This window comes from Sander lucioperca, chromosome 1 (assembly GCF_008315115.2).
Source record: "Sander lucioperca isolate FBNREF2018 chromosome 1, SLUC_FBN_1.2, whole genome shotgun sequence".
NCBI classification, from domain to species: Eukaryota; Metazoa; Chordata; class Actinopteri; order Perciformes; family Percidae; genus Sander; species Sander lucioperca.
Window position 1 is genome coordinate 18,334,770 of NC_050173.1, and position 26,285 is coordinate 18,361,054.

General features: G+C 41.3%; 1 protein-coding gene across 6 annotated transcripts in view; it reads left to right on the top strand.

Moving 5' to 3' along the window:
• The first annotated feature begins 4,601 nt into the window (after window positions 1-4,601).
• The window catches only part of ctnnd2a (catenin (cadherin-associated protein), delta 2a), a 270,891-nt gene continuing 249,207 nt past the window's right edge, over window positions 4,602-26,285 (top strand). For 3 of the 6 annotated variants that reach the window (XM_036006802.1, XM_036006809.1, XM_036006806.1), the window contains exon 1: window positions 4,602-4,976. The gene's annotated coding sequence lies outside the window, so the exon portion shown is untranslated. Of the gene's footprint in view, window positions 4,977-8,829; window positions 8,833-26,285 lie in introns of all 6 variants that reach the window. The other 3 variants (XM_031301332.2, XM_031301333.2, XM_036006801.1) reach the window with 2 other exon arrangements.

Sequence of the window (26,285 nt, forward strand, 5' to 3'; positions counted from 1 at the left end):
GATGCTGCTTTCTGATGCAGTTGCTCCCACTTCTTCACTGCTTTGGCTTCACTTCCCCGCTGTGCTGACTGCATTTTTGTTTACTCCCTCCACCTCCCCAGCATCCACCTGTGGGTTCTATTCTGATCTCTCTCTGTGCACTCATCTGCTACTCGATATGTTTTCATACAGAGTTATAGGATACATATCCTCCATGCCAAAAACAAATTGCATTTACCTTTTCTCTTTAAAGTCTTTATGAGTTTCTTTCAAGGTAATATAATATAATCATTTCTTGTCTTGTTTCAGCGATATAAAACTATTTCTCTGTACCTCACAGTCCGCTTATCTTTTGCCATATTTTTATCTAAAAATAAGGCAGCCTGTTATACAGTCACTCCTCTATTTTCACAAACTCATAGTTAAATGTAGTGTAGCATCAGATGCAAGTTACATCTTATGTGTCTGAGTGTTTAAGGGGAGATACTACAGGCAAAATCTTTTTTTTTTCATTTTTCAAAGTTTTTGGGCTATTCTGCTTCCATAGCATGTCTTCTTTCAGTCTATTGGGAAAAAAACATCCAAAATACACATTTAGATGTTTAATTTACCGCATTTTGTCTATTGGCGCCTGTAAATTTCTCCTAAATTCACCCAAAGTTAGCAAGTATCTTTAAAGGTCGTTTTCTGAAAATGGAATTCTTTTCAGATGGAGCTAGAAATCTCCACGTCAGCAGCACTTACATACACCAAACTTTACAGTTTCATTCCTATCTATATTCTGAAGGTTTTCACCAAGGGGTTTGTTCAGGTATCATTCATAGCCTAATTTATGTAACATTTTATTCTTACAAACATGGCAAAAATGGATTTTTTAAGGCTGTTGACACCATATTCTGATTTATGGAGTGATAAAAAGAAATATCCAAAATTCCCTCTGTAAACCTTTGACCCTAATATGTCAACAAAATGAAACAAGAATTTTAAATTTGACTTTATCCAATGTTCAGATTTCTATTCTGGAAATGTATGCAAATGAGTGCATATTTAACAAGAAAATCCCTCATTTGCATATTTAAACATACAATTTCAGTAAACGTGTAATACAAAAAATATTTAAAATAATAAAAGAAATATAATTGTGGAAACACTACATGCATGTTCAAGACTGAGGAGTAAAGAGGAACAGGATGTAGGCTACTGTATGGCATCTTCAGAATCAGAATAGGATGTATTGCCACGTAATACAAGGAATTTGCCTTGGTGGATGGTGCATACACAAACACATTAATCATATTAATAGGAAAATAAATAAACCCAGAAACAAATATGTATTTACAACTGTTTAACATTAAGAAAAAGGGCTGTAAGGTTTAGTGCAGGATGTGCAAAAATGTTGAGGGATGTGCAAAAGGTCTATAGCATCGACGGTGACAAGGGATTGTTATTGAAAATGCATAAACATAAGTACTTATTTTGATAAAAAAAAACAAATATGCAGAAACTTGCAGATGCTGTTGAATCTGGATAGTTTTCAGCAACTGATTTGGATAACAAGTTGTATCTCAGCTTAGTGGCACCATCTAGTGGTTAGTCATCAAACATGCATGTGCACCGACACCTGCTTACATGTGCAGAAAGTGGAAGAAAGAAACAGAAGAAACACATAGGTATTAAATGTATGTATTTTTATTATAAGAAAATCATAAAACCAGTTATTACAGAAATGAAAACCATTTTTATGATAAACTCAAAATGACCTCACTCACTTTTTATTTTCTCTCTTTTATGAAGCTTGTAAGAAATCAGTTCCCAGTCTGTACAGGCTGCTAAACAGCAGGCAGAGATAATGCAAAGGAATAGACTCAATTCATTGGCAATATAGAAGAGATTTTAGTACGTAGCTTTCAAATTCCCTTTTGGCTGTAATGCTATTACAATATGGGATGATGGAATAATCAAGTGAAATATGTCTGTTTTTGACATATGTGCAGGATGAAAACAACAAACACAAACTATTCCATTATGCAGGGTAAACAAAGAAAAGGAAGAGAAATTATTCAAAGTGAAAGCAGACTGCAAAACCTCTTGCTACAAGAAAAACCTAAAAGACAGATGAATGGTGATAATCAACACGATTCTCCAGCAGTGTCGGCAGTACTCTGGCTATAGAGAATGGACTGAATAGCTCCAAAACAAAAACAAAGTTATAAGCTATGGCTGCTGGTACTGAGATTAGTAAAGTGACTTGTATGAGTAAAGTGACTGAGATGATTATGTCAGAATATATGGTCGATCTTTCTGCTTTTAAATCCTTTATTTATCCAGGGAGTTTTCACTGAGAGCAATCCGCTGTTTTTCAGGAAGACACACTGTTCATACTTGGAAGCTGCCCAGTGCAACCGCAGTGTTATATGCTGCTCGCTGAACATGAGCAAAACATCCTAGAGCAATGGGGGTTAAAGTGCTTTGCCCAAAGCCCCCTCAAAAGAGGCAATGTAGGAAGGGCAAGCACTGCTCTTTTATTATTCCCACCCACATTTGTTCTGCTGATCATTCTTTCTAGTCACAAACTGAGGATATATGTATTTTTGAAAGGTTTATGAAAGAAAACAAGAAACCTGTAGTTTCTGTGTGTGGCCCCTTTCCTCTGTCTGTGCTACTGGCTATCACTGATCATGCTGTTTATTCCAAACAGCTCCCATGAAACTGCTATAGGTTAAATCAGCGTACCATTGTTATTGAAAGTAAGAAAACACATGATATGTGGCATGCATTTGCCAAACCAGAAATAAAAAACATGTTCACACCTGAATTGGAAATCACAGAATGTGGTGTCAATTCTTGCAACGGGGTGAAACAACCTCTGTTAGCTCACCCATCTAATGAACTTATGTAACTCACACTTGTTGACACATGGTATGGTGCCAGTACTGTATACTTCACTGTGTGTAAAAGTTAGTTATGATAGTTATATTTATTGTGGTTTCTCCTCAATCCATTTCCAGTCTGTACAAATACATACACTAAAGACCCAGTTTCTGTTTGCTTACGCAGCGTCCCGCAGCTCATCCTTATGTTTTTTTTTGTTGTTTTTTTTTTACCTCTGCAGCATTTCTTCTATCCACTATAATAACATCTTATCCAACACAACAAACTCATTTGGGTGGTAAATATACAATTTCTGCTGTGATGAAATGTGTGAAATGAATATATTGAAAAAATAGAAAGAAGATAAACACCAATTTATTCGTAGATATTATCAATTTGATAACATTTAATGAAAGTTTTCTGGTACAGGATATAAATCCTTCACACCAGACGCTCCAACTACATCAACACATTACTTGCGTTTTCTAAAATAAACTGATCATATTGCATAAATGAAACGTATTAATGGTACAACATCAAAACCACACTAGTTTTTAGGTATCTATATAAATGTTATAATCACAACAAGCATTTCAGAACAAAGGGAGGCCATTTAATGCCACAAAACGAATCAGCATCAGCGTGCCATTTTTTGTTTAGAATTGAGTAGAAAATGTAACATGAGAGAAAACATTTGATTAAGAAAAAAAACAAAAACAAGAGCATCTTGGACAGTCGGGTTAAAAAAATAAAAGGATCGAGAAGAGAGACACAATGCACATGATGGCCATATTTCAACATAATGAAGGAATTTAAATGTGTGCAAGGAGAGAACAAATTGAAATGAGTAAGAAAGAAATGTAGTGCAGAACATATGATAAAGCCACACATCTGAAATAGTCAGCAATTCTTGACCTTGGGAAACCAGGTGTGTGTGTGTGTGTGTGTGTGTGTGTGTGTGTGAGAAAAGTGAAGGGGATGGGGGGCTGGAAAGATGATGGAGTGCAGGTCAGGTGACATTATCATCATCGTAACCCAACAGGGATCTGGTTGCCATGGAGTGTGTATGTGTGCAGAAGGGGGATATTGTGTGTGTGTGTGTGTGTGTGTGTGGGAGGGGGGTATAACAACATGGGTGTGGTTGGTGACGGAGGTATTCAGAAGAAAACATCTATACACATAGTCACCAATGGGGTCTCATCTCCCATTTATTTAAGAACAAAAATCACATCCTATGAGGTAAACCAAATTGAATTTTAGGATTATAACACGGTTTTGGTCAAGGGTTAAAGTTCGTTTGAGGGTTGGGGTTTGGCATGTGGTCATGGTTAAAGTTAGGGTATAGCCTCAGGGGAATAAATGAGTGCCTGTGTGTTGGTGTGTGTGGAAGGGGGATTGTTACAAATGACTAATTGTTGCCATGGATAACCTTCTAAAGACATTTAAATGACATGCACACAGCACTTGCTTGGCTGTAGAATTTGGAAATAAATCAGTCACAGCAGGAAAAAATGGAGGATGCAATAGGCCCTACGTGTTCCCTGTGGAGCTACACCGACGCTCCCAAATGGTCAGTTAAAAAAAGCAAAGAAATCCCAATGTGTTTATGCACAAATGACACAAATTCAATATATGAGACAACTCTTACCTCCTACCACACACCGCCTGAAGATGGCGCTCCATATCCTTGTATGATGGCGATGCTGCGCGTGCATGTGCGTAAGTGAGCGCGAGAGCGAGACAGAGAGCTGCTGTCTGCCTCCTCTCCGGTGGTGTTTCCTCCCCGTCGCTGCAGTGCCTTGCTGCTCTCCTCTCTCTCTCTTTCTTTCTTTCTTTCTTTCTTTCTCGCTTTCGTACCCAGCGCCTCGCCTCTTCCTCTTCCGTCTCCTCCACACCCTTCTCCTCCTCCCTGCGGATGCCTCAGCCTCGCACCCCCGGCCCAGGATCCCGGCAAATGGTCGCTCCATCCCCCTGCAACTCTGGACGCAGGACGCAGAGAAAAGGCGCACCGCTCCGTTGTGATCTGATCTGAGCACACTGCGGATTGACTTGACAGAGAGGCGGATCAGGAGCAGAAGGGAAACGAGGGGAAGCCGGACGCTGACAGTGGCCAGGATCTCATTTCGGTAAGTCATCGCGTTATTTTCCTTGCTGTGGACATGATCGGACAGACAGGGTCAATGTGACAGGTCTTCAACCGCCTTTGTTCTTTAGTCTGTTATCATTCCACAGAGTCGGATGTAGTTTTTGGAAATTTGAACAACACTTCTTGATCATACAGGGTGCATGCTGATTTAACAATAATGCCCTTGCTTTTGATAGCACGCTTGCTGCGAAGCTCCTCTCAGAAACAAACGTCGGACGCGTGCTCAGATCACTGCTCAGATCACCCAACACACAACAGATATTCGGCTCCAGCTGACTGCTGACCCAAATTCACCACTGGTTGTGCGTAAAAGTGCTCAAAAGGTGTGAAAAGCACCGTGTAAACAAAATGGGTATGGCTCCTCTTCCTCGCCAGATGATGATTATTTTGTTTTGACAACTCCATTTACAACCAGAAGTTGAGTTGTTGTTATATCTTTAAAGAAATCTGGACATGGTGTTATGGTATAGTATGTTATATGAGTTATTACTGGGCCAAACATGTACCTCAGGTGCAGAATATGGCTTTTAAATCTCTTGCTGATTCCCATTAAGTTTTATGGAATTACATTTTGTCTCTGCTGGAGCATTGAGAGGTGATACAATGATAAGAGTATGGGTAAGACTCCACACCTTTCCCACAGCCGTACTTGTGCTTTGATCAATAGACTTTTGTAGGAGGGGGATTGTGCGCTGGCAGTTTGTCAAGGGCGTACAATATATCCAGCAGATGATGTGGAGGAGGAGGAGGAGGGGGGCTGGGGCTGCTGCTGTTATGCATGCTGTGGGTACATGTTCAGCTTAGTGCATGTCAGTACTTGGGCAGGTGCATGATGGGCAGCAGAGGCGTGGAGAGGGAAAGGGTATTAGTGTATGCTCAGGTCTATATCACATCAAATCCTTTGTCTTTTGGTCTGTGTTGCTTCGAAACTATAAAACTTTGGCTTGAGATTTGCAGGTTAGGCAGCTTCCTTTGTAAGCAGCCATGTGACAAGCAGAATACAATCCCCTCTAATTCCCCTCAAACTGACCTTTTGTGCAGGAATATGGGGATATAGATGTTTCTCCCCCCCTCCCGCCCATGTCCTCTACAGTCGACCACTGCTCAGTCTGTTTCTTCCAGCATGTTATCCACTTTTCCAGTACTTTAGGTAATGCCAGTACAACAGTCTCCATGCCCATGAGCCCCTCATCTTCAAGAACTTCAATAGATTTCTTTTTATTACTGTTGAAGGATAAGCAGCATTACAAAAGGCCTATCACTGTGGGAACTGTCTCAACACACACACACACACACACACACACACACACACTCCAACCCCTCTCTAAATTTCCTAAAGATTAGCTCCTTTTATGTCCAGTGAACGTCTCCAGTGGGCATGAAAAGCCTCGTCCTTCATCGCAGACACAGATTAAGCTAATTCACACAGCAGCGCAGGCCTAATGCCTAATCACTGTGCTGCGCTGGCAGAACAGAACAGTCTTTATACTGTGGTGGCCGAGAGAGGGTGAGAAAGACGGAGAGAGAGAGCAAAGGGGGGAAAGCTAGCCGCCGGTGCCTATTGATCAGACGGAGGGGCTACTGGCAGGCGTCCACAGGATGGAGTGCTGACGACAGTCCAAAGTGCTGCCGCGATGAGCTGGTAGTGCTGATGAAGGGAGGGAAGAGTTTGAATTATCCTCCTTGTAGCAGGGCAGGGTCAGGGAGGATTTGAAAATACTGTAACTGTTATGAATTTAATGTTCATTAGAAAGTGAATATGGGGTGTGGTTTGGTGCATTGATAGTCTAACAGATCAAACAGCGTTCTGTGACTGTCAAACCTTATCATTCATGTATATTTTACCATGCTGTACCTAAGGTGAATTCTTTAAATGTGAAATGAGCAAAGATTGAGATCAAGAGAGGGTGGAATTCCTCTTTCAAATGTCTGCTTTGATGTTTGGGTGTTTGGCCAATTGTGTGTTGAAAGGAATAGCATCAAAATCATCTGCCCTGGCTGTAAAGCAGCTCAGTTCAGTTTGTATGGTAAAGCATGTGCTAAATTACTAAGTGTGGTATATTGACATTGAGAATAGTCAATTTTCCATGTCAGCAATGAAATTTGATCTTCTGATTTCATTTTATCTTCACACTTCATTTGACTATAATCTTTCAGTAGGATGGGACTATTTCCATCCCTTTTACTTTCACTCGTTCCAGGGATTTTCATAATTCATGTGATATGTAAGACAGCGTAGTGAGCAGGGAGACTACACCACCTGGAGCACCTGTCAATGAGCAAGTCAGTGAATTTCTACCAGGTCCAGGGGTTCTGTTCTACACAGAAACCTGACCTTTGACCTTACTTCAAAATAGACAAAGCCAAAAAGTTCTTCCGTACATTTATTATTTTACACAGACACAAGATAAACCCCATATCCCTGCTAGAATACTATTGGTATAGAATACCAATACGTTAGTGATAGACCGATTATCAGCCCTGGCCGAATATAGGTCAGTTTGCAGATTATCTTTATTGCTGTTTTATTTGCCTGATAACCGATTAAGTTAATTAATTAAAAAGTGAGCCGCTATGGCTCCGCTACAGCTCTGTCTGTCCCTCTGCTTCGGTTTCACTTACCACTGAGTCTGACTTAATGTCCTGCCCACAACACTATCTGACTATCTTTTACTGTGTATTATTTTGAAAGTTTCTAATTTATTAAATACTTGCTTAAAGCCTTTAAACAAAGTTGTGCGTTGGAGTTTGTAGTCTCGCTTTGTCAGACCGTCCTCCAACGCGGCGCTGTGGAGGAGGGTCTGGCTAGTCCACACAGCATTCCAGGATGGGAGAAAAACGTGCTCTGGTTTATTGGTATTTCTTTAAACCAATCACAATCGTCTTGGGCGGTGCTAAGTGCTAGAGGGTGATAATTTTTCGGGACTCCCGGTACGGGAGTCAATTTCACTGTTGGTAACGTGATAGGGACGGAATAGAGCAAAGAAATCAACGGGAGCGGGGTGGAGAAATGTGTGTTTTGAGTGTGAGAAGATTACGTAATGAAATCTCCTAGGCCTGCAGGTAATGCATGTATAGTGTAGCCTAAATTTCGAGGCAACCTCAGTGATTTGACCATGATTAACCAAACGCACACTTGCGATATCAACTGGCTAGTTATCCTTCAGACAGCGACGGACAACGTCTCTTTTTCTTTCTCGCGTGTCCGCGACAGAGTCTGATAACTTTAGACAACATAGGGAACGAAACGGGAGCGGGACGGGATTCGGGAGTCTTTCTCTCTGGATTTTGCAGGACAGGATTTTTTTGAGGGGGCAGTCACTTGATCAGGATATGATGGGAGTATTTTTGTGGGCTCGGGATGGGAGCGACAACTTGTTTTGGTGGAACATGTGTACGTTCAAAGGTTGTTTTAGTCGTGCAACAGAAAACTCAGATTGGACAGATAGTCTAGCTAGCTGTCTGGATTTACCCTGCAGAGATCTGAGAAAAGGTTAACCATAGTCCTCATAAATCGTCCGGAGTTTAAAACGGCAACACAAAGGCAGCCCAAGGCAACAGATATCCGGCCTAAATGAGTGAAATCCGGCGGAATTTCCGTCGGCAACGGAGCAATCCTGGAAGTGGAAGGTCGAGGATATAGACTATGGAGTTTGTAACATTTTCCCAGTATACCGTATTGTTTTCATTTGGGCAATTGAAAGGTCGGTGGTTTGATCCCTGGCCCATGCAGTCTACATATCAAAGTGTCCTTGGGCAAGACACTGAACTCCCAATTTCTCCCGATGCTGCGCCATCGGTGTTTGAATGTGCATGAATGTTTATCTGATGAGCAGGTGGCACCTTGTATGGCAACCTCGGCCACCACTGTATGAATGTGTGTGCGAATGGTGAATGTTGCCTGTAGTGTGTAAAGCGCTTTGAGTACTCATTAAGACTAGAAAAGCACTATATAAATGCAATCCATTTACATTTGTTTCTTTAAGAACCTAAATATTGGATTAGATGACTGTTTAAAATGCACAAATGGCTTTCCTCCAGAGGAGCTATGAGGCCCGATGGCAAATATACCTCTTTGAGGTGAGACACAGATACTGCTCATTTGTCAACATGAGTTTGAAGAAAAGCTATTGACTGTATTGGCTGTGTGTTTTACTGTTATCTAATTATCTAGTCCAGTTAGTACTGCTATGCAATTAAACTCTAGTTGTGACCTTTTCTCCATGAATGCACAAAAATATCTATTTTCTTTTATGGAGACGTATCTCTATGTCGATTTGTTCATGTCATTTCTACCTATCCATTGACGTGTATTGCGTGAAGGTGCCTCCTCGTCAATTTCGTCTGCTAGCAAACAACAGAAAAATGCCTAAAGGCTGCTGTGTGGTGATATTCACTACTAACAATGTAAATAACCCATATATACATTAAAAGCTGCTGACCCGAAAAACCAAGCTTTTATGAAGACAAAAGTGGATACAGACGTGAGTGTCAGGATCCCACAGTCTTTCCATTCTTCCTGCTGATTCCTCACGTCACGAGTTGTTCCCCCCCCCCCCCCCGTGCCGGTGGGTGTGGCTTTCGCGATGCGCTCTATCTCTCTAGACTATTACAACTACTTGACTAAAAGAAAAGAAAAAAGCACACAGAGAAAAGAAGACAACTGTAGAACATAAAGCACCACCAAGAAGAGCAAATGCTTTGATTCAACGCTTTGATGTCCTTCTGCTCTGTTATGTGCTATCTGTTGTTTGTGTTTTCTTACATCTATTCACTAGAATGCAATGTGAATGGGCCTCAGGCAACTGGCTGACATTTGATCCATACTTGCCAATAATGATTGCATATTCATGGACACAGGGGAGGTGCTAATTGACAGCCTCAGTGTGCTCATCAATCAGCTGACTTGATGCTTACGTTGGTGACTAGATGCTTATGAGCTTGTTTAATGACATAAAGAAAACCCTGATGTGCCACTGCTAATGGACACTTTTACAATACCCCCATTACTGTGGAATTGCTACAAGATTACATACATGTTATGCACCATTAAACCTGTAATATTACTCTTCTTTCCCTCAAGGGTGCTGTGCAGTGCACCTATGTGGCTATCTTATGACGATGTCCAGGTAATGTTTAGATGTTATACTTTGGTGCTTGAGTGTGTCCATGTGAGTCCGTCATGAAATAGTCTAATTATAATTGCTTAAATAATAAAATACATCAGCAGCTTGCTCTATCAGGAGTGTATTCACCCCTGCCAGTAATGCTGCACTGTGTTGGTAGTTTTTTTTAATTCCTTATTTCATATCCAGAGAAATGCTAGACTGGCAACACATTTTCAGTGTTGGGCAGTGCTGCTCCTTTGTATATTTAGTAGGGCTGCACAATAAATCAATTTCAACACATTGAAAAGGAATCGAAAGGCTGCGACATATTGCAAAAGACACTTTTTTGTTTATTTTTGTTGAGTTAGTTGAAAGAGAGTATCAGTAGAAAACTACACTTTAAAATGTAACTTTCATTTTTTCTTTTTTTTAGTGGTGCATTTTATGTTTTATTCAATGTTCAATTTGTTAAAAAAAATATGTTTTCTTTCCTGTTTTTTTTTTAATTGAACAAGCAATTTGCTGTTTTTAAGCAGAATACTGAAAGCAGCAGAAAGGCAGAACAGAGTACACTATAATATCTGTTTATTCATCGCAGGTAATTTTGTTATCACGATATTCAACGTCATCGCACATCGTATATTTTCCTCATGTCGTGCAGCTCTAATATTTAGGCACAACATTCCAATGCACAACTTAGTGAGTCACACAGTCAGTGTGGTGTATTTATGAGGGGATCCCTTTGTTCAACCTATAGGTATTGAGTCAAGGACTCATTTTTATCCCTTGAGTGTCCTTGAGCAGGACACAGAATCCCTCGCAGCTCAAAGGATGCCGCTTTGTCGCTGACCCTTTGGCCTCTTTGCAAGGGAGGGGTAAGCAATGACAAATGTTCCTGTTGGGGGATCAACTGAATAAAATGATGTGTAACAACAGTGTTGGGCAAGTTACTTCCAAAATGTAATACATTATAGATTACTAGTTACTGTCATTTGAGAGTAATTAGTTATATTACAATATTACTGTCTCTGAATTGTAATGCGTTACACTACTTTTGCATTACTTTTGAGTTACTTTCACCAAAATAACGAGTTTGATTTGGCAGCTAGCTTGTGAATTTCACCACCGGATCAATAAAGTCTCGTCTTTATCCACTTTAATACATCATAGATTATTCATATTTTGTATAATTAATATAAATATGCAAAGTAACTAAAGCTATACAAAATAGATAAGTAAAACATATAATAGGCAGGTAGGAGAAAATGAAAATACTCAAAAGTATGTCATTGTTGTAAAATGTTTGTTTATAGCACTTCAATAAGAAATTCATGTTTAGGTTAAAACACTCTAAAGGAAATGTTCAATTATAGTGTGATTAAAACTCACTATTAACATTATTTACAGTACTTGATTTACAGCTGATTTGTGAAAAGGTAGCCTACACAACCTTATTTAACAGTAATTTAGTTTTACTGCGAACCGTCACAGGAAGTGCTTTTATTTTGAAGTAAGCTACACGGAAGTTGTCTGTTGTGTAGCCTACTCTTGCTAGCTTACTGAGAAGCAACATGTCTGTCAGGCTGAAGTTGTTCACTTTCTTGTTTGTAAAACTGCAACATATTGAACAGTAAATGGTCACAGTAAAAGACAAGCGTTTTTGGTCGTCATTCGAAGCCATTCCACTACAGGCAGAGTTACTCTCCACGGCTGATAAAATGCAATGATATTTACGTGTAGCAAGCCTCAACATTAATTCCCGACATGTTTATATCTGTCAGCCGCTGACGTACCGTCACCTGTTGGGACATACATGCTGTCCGTACCGTCTCTGGTTCTGGCTCTGACCACGGGAACAGAAACAGGACAGCTCACTTCAACGCAGCGTAATAACTCCTGAAAATAATATCCATCTCGCAAATGTATCTGTCTCTGCAGTCATCTCAAACATCGAATACAGCGACAGGAAAATAATACGGCTTTTTTTTTTTGCTGTGAAGAAATGTGTCGCGGTGTTGGTGAATTCTTAAAAAAACCAATGCACCACTAAATGTTGCGTTAAAATGCATTGTAACTCGCGTTACTGAGATTGTAACGAGTATAATATTACCGAAATTTAATTAGTAATGCGTTATATTACTGCGTTACAGAAAAAAGGAATACATTACTGTAATTGCGTTACTTTTGTAACGCGTTACTCCCAACACTGTAACAACATGAAAATGGATGGCATGGGAATAGCACTTTGAATGCTGGAATTATTTTAAGATAGTATAGCCAGGCTTTCTGCTGATACAGTATGTTTGTCAGGCTTCCTGGCACCATTAGTGTATCCTCGTCGTCTCCGGACCTTCACATTAAAACCACAAAAGCAAAATATTTGTAGTTTCGAGGTGAAAGGAGTGGACAGTGTCATCATGTATTACCGCAGCTTAGACTGGAGTGTTCAACTGGCATAGTTTGCCGGTTTAAATCTGCACTTGCACTTTACGTTCCAATGGCTTTTGAGCAAATATGATGGATGTACAATGATTTAGAGGTAGGTGGTTATTTTTCCCACTGTGGGAGACAGGCGTTAAGACTGAAGGCACTGTTAGAAAACCCCCCCCCCATTCATCTGTCAGGTAGCTTCGTGGCATTATCTACAAAAGCAGGGTCAAGCTCAGGCAGCAGTTAGGGATTCAGCTTTCTAAAGTATCTCTGAGCATTTAATCTTTCCAATCAGTAATCTACCCCACTCCTTCTTCTTTTGCTGCAAAAGAAAGAAAAGAAAGAGAAGAAGAAAAGTTGTCCAGCTTTAACAATGCTTTGGATTTATGGCTCGATTTCCACTGATGCAGCATGTAGTAAAAATATATGGCCTCATAGTACTGTAAGGTGGTAAAAGGTAAAACCATTCACCAATTGCTGCTGTGTATTGTTTATTGTAGTGATTAATGAGAGCAGGAATTTGAGGAGTGCAACAGGAAGGCAGGTAGAGAGAGAGAGAGAGAGAGAGAGAGAGAGAGAGAGAGAGAGAGAGAGAGAGAGAGAGAGAGAGAGAGAGTACTAGTGTGTTTCTGCCGCCGATTCTCCTGCCATCTTCTAATGAGCTCACTGCAGATGGGACTTCCTCTGTCAGCCCACAGCCCCTCCTCCCAAACACCTACTCCATTATCCTCCCTCTTTCCTTTCAGTCTTCAAATGCAAAAGGGAAGACAAAGAAAAAAGAAAGGGAAAGGAAACGAATGATGTGAGAGAGGGTTAAGGATGCAGGTGAGAGAAGAGGGAATTCACAGGAAGGGGTAACTCGTGAAAAGGATGTGGGGAGATAGAGACAGAGAGGTGGAAAATGAAGAGCTAGTGACGGAGCTTGTTGGGGAGTGAGAGAGGCGTATAAGCAGTGAGAAGAGTAAGGAGCAGGAAGACTGAGTGAGAGACCAGGAATAATCAAAAGCAAGAAGTGACAGATAGGTGTGAATAAAAAAAACGTTCAATGTGATGAGTAACACCACAGAATTGCACCATGCTATATTAACTAGTGTCAAAAATGAAAATTGTGCATATTAAAACCTAATGATATGCATTTAGAACAGTAGGTCTGTGGTTGCCTAGCCATGACATCCTCACTGCCTGAGTTAACTGAGCATCAAAGGACGAAAATGTAGCCTAGAGTTGTGCATGTATGACTGGAAGTTTTTGTATGTGTGTGATCACAAATCTTTATTACATGCATGGTCAGCGTGTGTGTGTGTGTGTGTGTGTGTGCGCGCGTGACAGCTTCTAGCACAATGTGGTTTTTGCATTCAGTTGTTTTTTGACTTTCTGTTAATGGTGTTGTCTGCATTATTGCTTCACTACCTACCTGTTTATTCCTGTTGCATGATTATTGAATAACACATTGAATTTTGCTCTTTTTCCTGGCTGAACTTGTGCTCCGATTCTTTCCGTGAAATCTGTATGTGTGAGAAAGTAATTAGGCAGTGTCCAATATGGCTGATCGGTCTTATTTAAAACTAAAAAAACTAAAACGGGATTTGCAACAAGTGGACTCAGGTTTGAGGAGAAAATGTTAGAGCTGAGAGAGAGAGAGAGAGAGAGAGAGAGAGAGAGAGAGAGAGAGAGAGAGAGAGAGAGAGAGAGAGAGAGAGAGAGAGAGAGAGAGAGAGAGAAATTGGCATAATGACATGTTACGTAGCAGTGAAGTATATTGTTGTTGGCTTCATGTGCAATCTCTTTGCACAGCAACATAGTATTATCTTTCTGGCTGGTCAAGTGGGAAATAATGTGTTTGATGGGATATGAACACCTGCGCCTGGATGTGTTTGTGAGCGTGGGCAAGTGTGTGTGTGTGTGTGTGTATGTGTGTGTGTTTATTTCTTGCCTGTTCTTTTAACACGCACATCATTGCTTTTCTCTGTCAACAAAAGGACACAGTGTCATTGATGTGAAGCACCTGAAATCAGGTCCAGCTCATATCATCCAATAGCCCTTTTCACACCTGCAGCTTTTACGTATGTGTGCCTTCTACAGGCAAGGGAAATATACAGTACACTAGCTGGAAACGAGTGTTCATTGGATTGTCACTTTTGAAATAAAAATCAAGTTTGAACATATTTGAATTAACATGTAAATGTTCCAATTAATTTGAACGCAGCCTTATCTTAAACTACTTTGTACATTATAGAAATGCAGTGCCTCCGCTGACTCAATTGAGTGGCGAGTTAAAAGTGACTGTAAGGTGGTTACCTTACCATGAGGTTCAAGAGAGCAACAAGGTTTAAGAGAGCAACTTCAGCCTGGTTTGCAGGACGTGCAATCGTTCAGATGGACAGTGCATTTTATGAATCAAGATGTTTTCCTATTTCTAATTACCGGTAGCTATTAAAAGTACCGGCAATAAATACCCTTTTGAAATGCCATTTTAAGGGTATTATCTCCATAGCCCAGTCATTTGCAGTTTCTGATTTTTAAAAGAGAATAGAATCTGTAATGAGTTTCTTAAGATTCTCAACCCTTTTTAGAGTAAAACATTCAATAAAATATCTTTGGTTCAAATGCAGGTGTATGCTGAATCTAAAGGCTAGTGAAAAAAGTAGATATGGCAAAGTGTGACTCCAAAACTAAGTCATGCTATATACCATGTTTGTGAAACATACCTCCATTATTCTTTAACATAAATGGGTTCATGTATAAAATATAACTTATACTTGCATGTATCAGTTGCTTTGCAAAAGACTTTTATTATTTAACTTTATCTTTTAACTTTTATCATTTACAAGATCTTGGATAATCCTTGATCCCCAACAAACACACACACACACACACACACACACACACACACACACACACACACACACACACACACACACACACACACACACACACACACACACACACAGTGGTGTTTCATCTTAAAAGATTGAGGCCAGCCAAGTGGTATAAATGCCACACCCGATGCCTGCAGTTGGATCAGCAGACAGCGAATCAGCAGCACACATTGATCCTTATCAGCTGTGTATTGCTGTGGCTACTTCCACCTGTCAATCAATTGCACTCTCACATCTGTAGAAAAAGGATTTGATGGAAATGATGGGAAAGACAGAGACAGACAGAGATAAGAATCAGACCAATATGGCCCGTTAATGGATCAAGCCACCTTACTTTATTGCCCTGGTGTTTGTGGTCCGTGTGTGTGTGTTTGTGTTTGTGTGGATTTGTGTCCACCTCGATCTATGGGAAAAGAAAGAAGAAGGTATGGTGACAGAAAAAGAGTGACAGATCAGAAGCTGTGAAAGGAAGAGGGCGACATGAGAGTTTGTCTTACTCTCATGTCGCCCTCTTCCTTTCAGACAGAAGGTGAGAGGTGCTGCAAATGGCAGCGCGACATGACATGCTGACTCAAGCAGCCACCTGTAGGACACAGACCATAGTACGATTTGTACGTGAGCATTTAGCAGTGAGTTTCCAGCACATCTGAAAGAGGAACAGCAGCTGAAATAATGTTTTGACTACGGGGCGTTTTATTAGGTTGTTTATTGATGTGTGTTGACACTAGAGAGCTACATCTTCAGCCGGGCCTCAGCTCCCGCTGTCCACATTATTCGATTTAATTTCACAGTCCCTGAGCTAACAAAGGCAGGTTTTCTGTCTAGCTACACAGTGTGCATGTTCCGAGTAAAGCTCATGTCAGTGGAAGCTGTACTCTCTCTATCCTGATATTCAGCATTTTCATTTATGCCCAGTCCCTCCTATCCTGAGGCATCCATTGTTACACAGCATGCCTGACAACAGAATGCTTTCTTTTAACATAACAGGTTTCTTCTATTGGGTGTTTTTAGATTAAAATATAAGTGGAACTCCTGTGGACTGTTGTCCTGCAGAGTGCCACATAAACATTAAGTTATTCAGGAATATAGAATGGTGTAGATGAAGGTGCATGTTTTGTTGTGAAGCTGGCGGTGGGCAATGAATTATATACCACAGACATCAGGAAGAAGAATGCTTCATGTTAAGATCTGTACATAAGCATGAGGCAGATGCTGGAGGTACTTGCAGTGAAATTCAACAAGCTGGATGATGAGGAAATAAAGCTTTTTTTCTTACTGTACCTTTCTTACAGTATGTGAGAATGGTACAGTAAGAGGGCAGAAATTGTAGGGCACAAATCGCCCCTTTAAATTACTAATCATTAGCTCTATATACTTATTTTGTCGGTTCAGTTTAGTCATTTTCAACTTTAAGCTGTTTAATTGTTTTCCCAAATCTCTTGCTTTGCCCCTCCCCTCTGTGTATTATAAAAAATCTGCAATATGCCTTCTCTACGGGATGCTAAATATAACACAATGCTGTGTTTAACAGCCAAAATATATCAATGTGTCTCAGTCTTCGGTCAACATAAAACTGTGTGATGTCCAAATCGTTCATAGCTAGATTGCCAAGAGGACAAGGACAATTTATGAATTATTTAATTGAGGGAACATAATTACTACATTGAACACACTCATTAGTCATTTGAGGGTTGAATTACTACTTTAAAGGAATTATATATTATTAAATATTATTATCAATAACTCCCTCTGTAATTTGCCTCTAGTGCAGTAGGGTTGCTTTAAATGTTCAGAGGCAAACAGGAAAGTATTATTCCTCAGCCAACCGTGTCTCCCGTTCATACAGCTCTCCTAAAGCTGGGGTTCAATGTCTTACTTAAAGTGCTCATATTATGCCTTTTGGCTTTTTCCCTTTCCTTTATAGTGTTATATATGTTTTTGTGCATGTTATAGGTTTACAAAGTAAAAAACGCCCAAAGTCCACCCCAAAGGGACTTTCTCCAACAGAAAACACTGTTCACTGCAAACTCAAACTGCTCCAAACTGCTCTATTGTAGTTCAGCCTTTACTTCTGTGACATACGTGCGTCACTTTGTAACACACTTTATAATGCTCGCCTAGCTACTAGCATGGCACGCCCTCATACTCTGCTTCTGACTGGGTGTTAGTCCTTACCTAGCTACTGCGCATGTGCGACTCCCAACAAAGATGGAACAGAAGTGAGATGCCTCACTCTGTAGCTAAAACAGAGAGCTCAACACACAGGGTGAAAAGAGGAGCTGCAGCAATGTGCAGTACAACAAAAATATGGTGTTTTTTGAAAATTAAACCATGTAAACCTATTCTGGTACAACCTCTAAATACAATTATGAACCTGAAAATTAGCATAATATGAGCACTTTAAGTTGATTGGAGGCTCACTGTTCGACATACTACTCTAGACAGTCAAATTCACTCTGAAACCTTGTTTTCCGCCGTTATTCTCAAAATGTATTGTGTTTAATAGGGATGTACAGAATTCTGACATTTTTGTTAGCGAAGGGAATGCCGTGGTTACTTACTTTTGGGGTCAAATTGCCTCATAAATAGCATTTGATGTTACTCCTTCATCGTCTGTGATATCTCCTGCATGGGTATACTGTATAGATCCCAACTGTGGCCAGGATCTAGAACGTCAAGCGCACATTAATGTCACTCATCTGTCTTCGGTGGCTTGCATCTGCTATGTATAATTCATCAAGCAACTCTCTGTTGATATCAGCATATAAATTAACTTATATGTAGTGCAGCTCATGTATTTCTAACAGCGTATGTACACAATGGTACCATAGTAGTACATCAGCGTTACTGTCTCTTGCATGCGAGAAACGGATTGTGGTTTTGTAATGTTTCCAATCGTGGAATGAGTGTATATATATGTAGTATTAAAAAAAGTAGCCCAAAGGCTTTTCATGAAATGGTGGCGAAGTTGAGCCACCCTTCGCTGTTTTGCGTACTAATTATGGCTGAAATCTGCTGGGTCTGTTGGAGATATGTGGGGTACTTAGTCTAAGCAGCAGACACCAAAAACAGAACAGGGCTGCCTTGGTTCTGCCTGTGTCATTACTGTTCGATGCTAGAGACTTGATAGAAGGCACACTGACCAAGAGAAGATCATGGTTTCACACTCAGAAAGGGAGACTGAAAAAACACAATGTCATTAGGGGTGGCACGGTTCACAAAACCAATGGTTCGGTTCGTATCACGGTTTTAGGGTCACGGTTTTCGGTTCTGTACTGTTCTTGTCATTTTTTTCTTTTAATCTTTAACACTCCAGAAATATACTTCAGCATATAGCTAAAATTAGCATATTGAATGCATGTTGCACAATGCTTGCACACAGTGGCAGTCCTATCGCTTTATTTCCGCTGTCATCATAGGTAACATGAAATCCAAAATGTTCCCACACACCAGACTTATACGACGCTGGTACATACTCCAGCTCCGGGCAGCCTTCCTTTTCTCTCCCACTTGACATTTCTACACGTGACATGACCTGCAGCACTCCACACTCCACTTGAGGAGCGGTCGGCTCGGCTCGCCGCCTCTCAAAATCTGACGAAAATCTTTTAAACTGTGTCGATCAAAAAAACAGACAGATTCAGCAACTGTATGGCCTATTTCTCGCTTAAAATGTTTTCAGAAACACGTTTCGGTGAACTATTTTCGTAAAATACGAGATCGTATTCAGAACGAGAGTCTGTTTTGAAATTCCATGTGAAGCGTTCGTCCAATCAGCTGCCGTGTGTTGCGTTCGTCACGCTCATCCCGCTCATCCCGCTCATCCTGCTCGTCATTTCAGGTAAGTGTTTTAATGTAGGTGTCGAAAGTGGGCACTACGGCAGTAAGTGGTTAGTGCACATTAAAGGAACACGCCGACTTATTGGGAATTTAGCTTATTCACCGTAACCCCCAGAGTTAGACAAGTCGATACATACCCTTCTCATCTCCGTGCGTGCTGTAAGGCTGTCTGATGGCTCCAGCGGCATCAGGCCAGCACAGAACATGCAGGTGAATGGTTCCAGTAATCCTACTGCTCCAAATAAGTGACAAAATAACGGGAACATGTTCCTATTTACATGTTGTGATTTGTAGAGTCACAGCGTGTACAAAAAACAACGTAACATGACACACATCTTCTAACCATAAACAAACCGGGAACTATATTCTCAGGCAGAATAATATAGTACTTGGGCGGAATGATTTGCTTTGCAGCAAGCCTGTCTGGAACCATTCACCTGCATGTTCTGTGATGGGCTGCTGCCTCTGGAGCCGTCAGACAGCCTTACAGAACGCACAGAGATGAGAAGGGCATGTATGGACTTGTCTAACTCTTGGGGTTACGTTGAAGAAGCTAAATTCCAAATAAGTCGGCGTGTTCCTTTAACAGTGTACTGACGAATCGTGCGATGCACACACGCTCCGAACCGAGACAAGCGAACCGAATGGTTTGGATGTTTTTTCATGAACCGTACCACCCCTAAATGTCATGCGTGGGTTACTGACTAACTTTGTTATTTCTTTTATAGTTACGGTTAATTTATTTTGGCTTATATAGTATGTGTCATATCTGCATGTGTGACTTTGCTCATTTTAAGGGTTAAGTTATTTTTGCCGAAGGTTTTAAACAAAACCAAACAAATATTGCTCTCCTATTCTTTACAAAATGCCACAGTCATTTGCAAAGACAAGATACCCCTCGCTGTTGTTTAGGCCAATTAGTCTCGAAATCTGCTGGCTTTGGGCTTGTGCCAAAGATTTGGAGTGAAAGTCTTTATTTGTCACAGAGAGGTTTTTGAAAGGGATTGAGACACAAGAGACTAACAGATTCCCAGAAATGCATAGGAATCGCACAAATCCCACACACACACACACACACACACACACACACACACACACACACACACACACACACACACGCACCATTTATGTCACTCTCATCTCTCTTTTCTCCCCTCGCTTTCTCTCTGCCCAGATAGACAAGACAACACATTCTAAAACCAAGAGACAAACAATTGATTATATACGCTACAGTTGTAACAAAAATCCACTTTGCAGCCAGGGAATTGTACACACACTCACAGACACATAGGCTGCAGGAAAGAGCGAGCCATTGCCAGAAAACTGTGGAGGTGGGAGGGTTAAGTTAGAAGCTCCCTGCTGCACTGTTACCAGTTTGCTCATGTGATATTAATTCAACTAATTTGACCTGCACTGCAGACATGGAATGATGGTGTTTTCTCAGTGTGTCTCTGCAAAGGAACATTGGGCTCAGAGAGGTTTTTTACTGAAATGGACTATATGGGTCCCTCAATAGATGAAATAAAATGATATTGATTTTGCAGACACAGCGAGAAAAGCTGTGGATTACATTTATTGCAGTCAGGTTACCCTAGCTGCACCCTTATTCCTGGTAGATGGTCAATATTAGAGTTTCCACATTTAAAAGGTCACATTTAAATGATTTTTTTACTGTATGGCATTTACAATTTATGAATCCCATTGTGTGCTGGGTCAGGAATAGGTCTCATCTTTTCACTAGCACTTTACTGTTGTGCCCCTTAAGAAGGTCAGAGGTCAGACTTAGCTGCTGAACAGTGTCCCATGAACTAGGAGGCATTCAGTGTCTTGATAACACACACTTTAAAGGTGTGGATACTTCATTTTTTGGGAGCTTGACAGGGGCGATTTTAGCCCTTTTTTTAAACTTGATCCCGGCACCCCGAAAAAAGAGTGTTTGACAAGCTCCCGCGAGATCAGTTTTTGAGCCACAGCAAAGGTTCTGGTATCAACTGAAACTGCACATCCAGCCGAACAAGTAGATACATTAAACTATCATGTTGGGGAGCGGTCGTAACATGCCTTCAAAGTCGGTGAAGCAGTTTAAAACCTAAATAGGCATCAAGATATCTGAATGAGCTGTATTTGGCTTTGGTGAGGGTCATTTACAGCCATGTCTGACACATGTCAGCTAGCTATAGCCTGGGTAGGTCAGAGTTCTGCATGAAGTGAAAATAATAATAATTGAAATAGTGAAAATATGTTAATATTATTATCACCTTTTCCCCTTCCCTGTGGTAGCCATATCTATAAGTCTTGGCATTGTAGACATTGGATGTGACTAAATACTGACCCTAAGAGCCCGAATTTTGTATTTGCATAATACCATTTAATTTGTAATACCACCTCACCTTTGTAGTAATGGGCCTGTGGCTCAGCATTGAGGTAAGTTTTATCAGCACTATTGGCATTGTTCTAGTTGAAAAATGTCCCCTACCGTGATGGTCCAAAATGATGTTAACATGCAAAGTAGAATAACGTTTAAAAAATTACGTTAAAACGGTGCCAGGCACCCCTAAAGCTCTGATCCCAGAATCGCCGCTGGAGCTTGAGCTCATTTCTTTCAGTTGTAAGAGTCTCTCAATTCACCTGGACCCCTTTGTGTTTTACTTTTTCTCACATTGTATACCAACATTGTATTTCTAAGGAAAATCTGTCTGCTTTCCAAAATAAGAAATAAAGGCTATACTCAAATTGTTAGGGCTAGAAAATGGAACACTGATTTCATCCTCTTCTTTACTGATGCGTGACAAGTTTGTTGAAGTGTTGAATAATCTGGGATCACAAGGTCTAATGAAACCAAAGGCACAGCGAGGTGTCTGACTTTGATCTTTTGGAGATTCTTAGCCCGCAAGCATGGCAAGCCTTAAACTGTTATGACGGTGAGTTGGGAGCGGAAGTTCTTTTAGATCTCATCAAGTGTTTCAAAGCGTTACATCATTTCCACGTCTTCCACCAGGAAAGTATTGCAACACACCCTTTTTTAGAAGGAGTCAATTCCTTTTCCCCCCCATATAGTGTAATTTTTCAGGGAAGTAAATTTTGTGAACAAGAAACACACACACACACACACACACACACACACACACACACACACACCCATGTACAATGGAAACACACAAACGTGTGCGTGGGATGTTCTGCAGTCATGCTGCGCAGCAAATTGAATTTCTCCCATTATGGTACATTCTGTAAGACAGCAGGAGGCCAGAGAGAGTACAGAGGTCTCCACCAGCCTCCGCAGCGGTGGCTCACTGCCCTCAGCCTCATGCCCAGCTGTGGACACTCTTTGTCAGCCGACTGGTGGGGGCTCAATGGAGATGGCTCCATGTTTCTGGCTGTATGTGTACATATGATGCACGCACGCACCCACGCACACACACACACACACACACACACACACACACACACACACACACACACACACACACACACACACACACACACAAATGTACAGTAAATGTATCTTCATAATCAGTTGAGAACCCACTGTCTTGTTTTCTGTCTTGGTCACAAACAACACTGCGGGGTAAATCGAGGGTCAGCAGGTTACCAGCAAGAGTCCAGGGTGCCATTGAGGTCCAGTTGTAGAGAAGCCATGGTACTGTAGTTATTAGATTGGTCGTGTGGTTGCTATGACAGCATAGAGATCCCCAGCTCACTGCAGGGATGAAGTGATAATAGGCCAGTAGAGGGAGGGGATTAGACTTGTGAATTTATTTTTTTAAGATCATTTCAAATTTCTTTGAATCTATGTGCACCCAATCTAATTCCTGTGGCTTGGCTGCTATCTATGTTTCATATTCATTCATATTTATTTTTTTGGATGTATTAATTCATGTGACAAAGTCATGTATAGAAATGCCCAGACAGGCAAGATCTCATCATCTCATAGAGAGGAGGGAACTGATCTATCATTAAAGCAGGATCATTATGACAGGTTGAAGGGGAAATATCCATCCATCCATCTTCGTCTGCTTATCCGGTGTCGGGTCGCGGGGGGAGCAGCTCCAGCAGGGGACCCCAAACTTCCCTTTCCCGAGCCACATTCCCAGGCCAGGTTGGAGATATAATCCCTCCACCTAGTCCTGGGTCTTCCCCAAGGCCTCCTCCCAGCTGGACGTGACTGGAACACCTCCCTAGGGAGTCGCCCAGGGGGCATCTTACCAGATGCCCGAACCATCTCAACTGGCTCCTTTCGACGCAAAAGAGCAGCGGCTCTACTCCGAGCTCCTCATGGATGACTGTGCTTCTCACCCTATCTCTAAGGGAGACGCCAGCCACCCTCCTGAGGAAACCCATTTCGGCCGCTTGTACCCTGGATCTCGTTCTTTCGGTCATGACCCAGCCTTCATGACCATAGGTGAGGGTAGGAACGAAAACTGACCGGTAGATCGAGAGCTTTGCCTTCTGGCTCAGCTCTCTTTTTGTCACAACGGTGCGATAAATTGAATGTAATACTGCACCCGCCGCGCCGATTCTCCGACCAATCTCCCGCTCCATTGTCCCCTCACTCGCGAACAAGACCCCAAGGTATTTGAACTCCTTCACTTGGGGTGAGGACTCATTCCCTACCTGGAGAAGGCATCGGTTTCCTGCTGAGAACCATGGCCTCAGATTTAGAGGTGCTGATCCTCATCCCAGCCGCTTCACACTCGGCTGCGAACCGATCCAGTGAGTGATGAAGGTCACAGGCCGATGATGACATCAAGACCACATCATCCGCAAAAAGCAGCGATGAGATCCCCAGCTCACCGAACTGCAACCCCTCTCCACCCCGACTACGCCTTGATATCCTGTCCATAAATATTACAAACAGGATCGGTGACAAAGCGCAGCCCTGGCGCAGGCCAACCCTCACCTGAAACGAATCTGACTTACTGCCGAGAACCCGGACACAGCTCTCACTTTGGTCGTACAGTGATTGGATGGCCCTGAGAAGAGACCCCCTTACCCCATACTACCGCAGCACCTCCCACAGTATCTCCCGGGGGACCCGGTCATACGCCTTCTCCAAATCCATGAAACACATGTAGACCGGTTGGGCATACTCCCAGGCTCCCTTTAAGGATCCTTGCGAGAGTGAAGATCTGGTCCATTGTTCCACGACCAGGAAGGGGAAGGGGAAATATGAATTTGAAATTCTAATTTCTATAGTAGCAGAACATCATACCTACTGGTGAGGGGATGCCACGAGCATGATTTCATTATAGAGTGACCTGTTATTGCTCAAATCCCTAGCATTAATAGCATTAAATGGCAGGGCACCAGTGTTGTGGTGCAGATTTAATTGTAGTGTGATGCTATTTGTGTGGTATTTCTCTGTTGCCAAGCTGTGGACAGGACAACAAGGCAGACGGAAAAAAAACACATTTTTTTTCTTGATGTAAATCTAGCAAGTGCATTCATTCTAAATTCACTTGATGTTAAATAGCCATAATGAACAACCTCCAGCCAATCACAATCGATTCCGGACCAAGGTAAATACTTAGATATTTATCACTGCAAAAATGCATCATGTTGTTCATTTTTTGCTATTGATTATTCCTGCTGCCTTTACGACCGTGAGATGTTTTTCTGTAGTGTCTAGTAGTAATTTAGTCGGTGCATAACCATGTGCTTGTGGTTGTGATACAGTGTGTTTGTGCATGCAAACACTGACTAGAAAATGGTATGGAAATTTAGCAATCTGGATCTCCTTTGGACATCTCCCATCAACCAAACATCTTTCTGATGGTAGCCAGCCAGTTCTCACTCTCACAGCCTGACTAGTTAGTAGTTCAGGTGACTGAATTACTGTTGGTGGTCAAAAAACTATTTGGAGAGATCTTAGGGTGATCTACTATTGATAGTCTTTTTGTATAATTGCAAACGTATTGCTGGACAATGTGCTGCAGACTTTGATTTATTCGTCTTCACACATTTTCCAATTAGTTTTTTCTTTGTTAATTTTAGTTTTATTGCCACTTCATAACTGTATGATGACAATGTGACACATCCAGCAAGGCAACAACATATGGATAAAAAATGCAGCCATAGCAACAACTAAATATGTCATTGTATTTGTCTTGCATTTTTAATCATTACTTGTAATTAAGTTGACTATAATAATTATTATTCTCTCATACAGTAGTTCTACCTCTCAGCTCATTTAACTTTTACATTTTTGGTAACACATTCATTCCTGTTTCCTTCCAAGCCTGATTTGTTGTATCTTTCCTTGGCAACCGTTGTTTACCAAATGCGACTAGACTCACCGGGCTTGTCATCTGCAGTATATCGAGGTTATCACATGGGGGCGACGTGTTTTGTCGGTCTTTGTGTTAAACTCCTGATGCTTCTCACAACAGCACTTGAAGGGCCTCAGTGTATTAGACTTAACCAAGCCTCAAATAACCTTGATAGCTTGGTTTTCTTATTTAAGCAGGAGTTCAAGCTGTATAATAGCTTCTAGGCGAGGTGTGTTGGGTGATCGAATAGATAATGATGCATTACCTTTTTCTCTTTCCGAATCAAGTAATGCATCTTTCTGTCTCTCTCGGTCTATCTATTACCCACACATACACTGATGGAGGGCAAAGTCTCAAGCCAGGAGGTTAACAACTCACTGAGGTCCCATATGTCTCCTGCAGCAATAGCAGACACTAAGAGCCTGATCACACCTCAGAGGAACGGAGGGAAAGAAAGATAAAGAATATCCTGAATGCTTTTTAATGAGTCACAATGGATTAGCAGGGAATTGACTTGACACAGCATCTCCGAAAGTCACATTGCGAACAATACGCTCGGATAATTTTTTTATTCCGACACAATGCATTAGGTTTATAATGATTTGAATTTTCCATCCCGTCTTGTGTTTATGTTTCTTTTGTTTTCGTGGAAACTTGTTTAGAAAGCGTGAGTCAGGATTCAGGCAGAGACATCTCCGAACCTCGCTCGCTTCATTCAGATCAGGCAGAGCGCTCTATGTCTGGCTTTCAATTTTCAGGCATA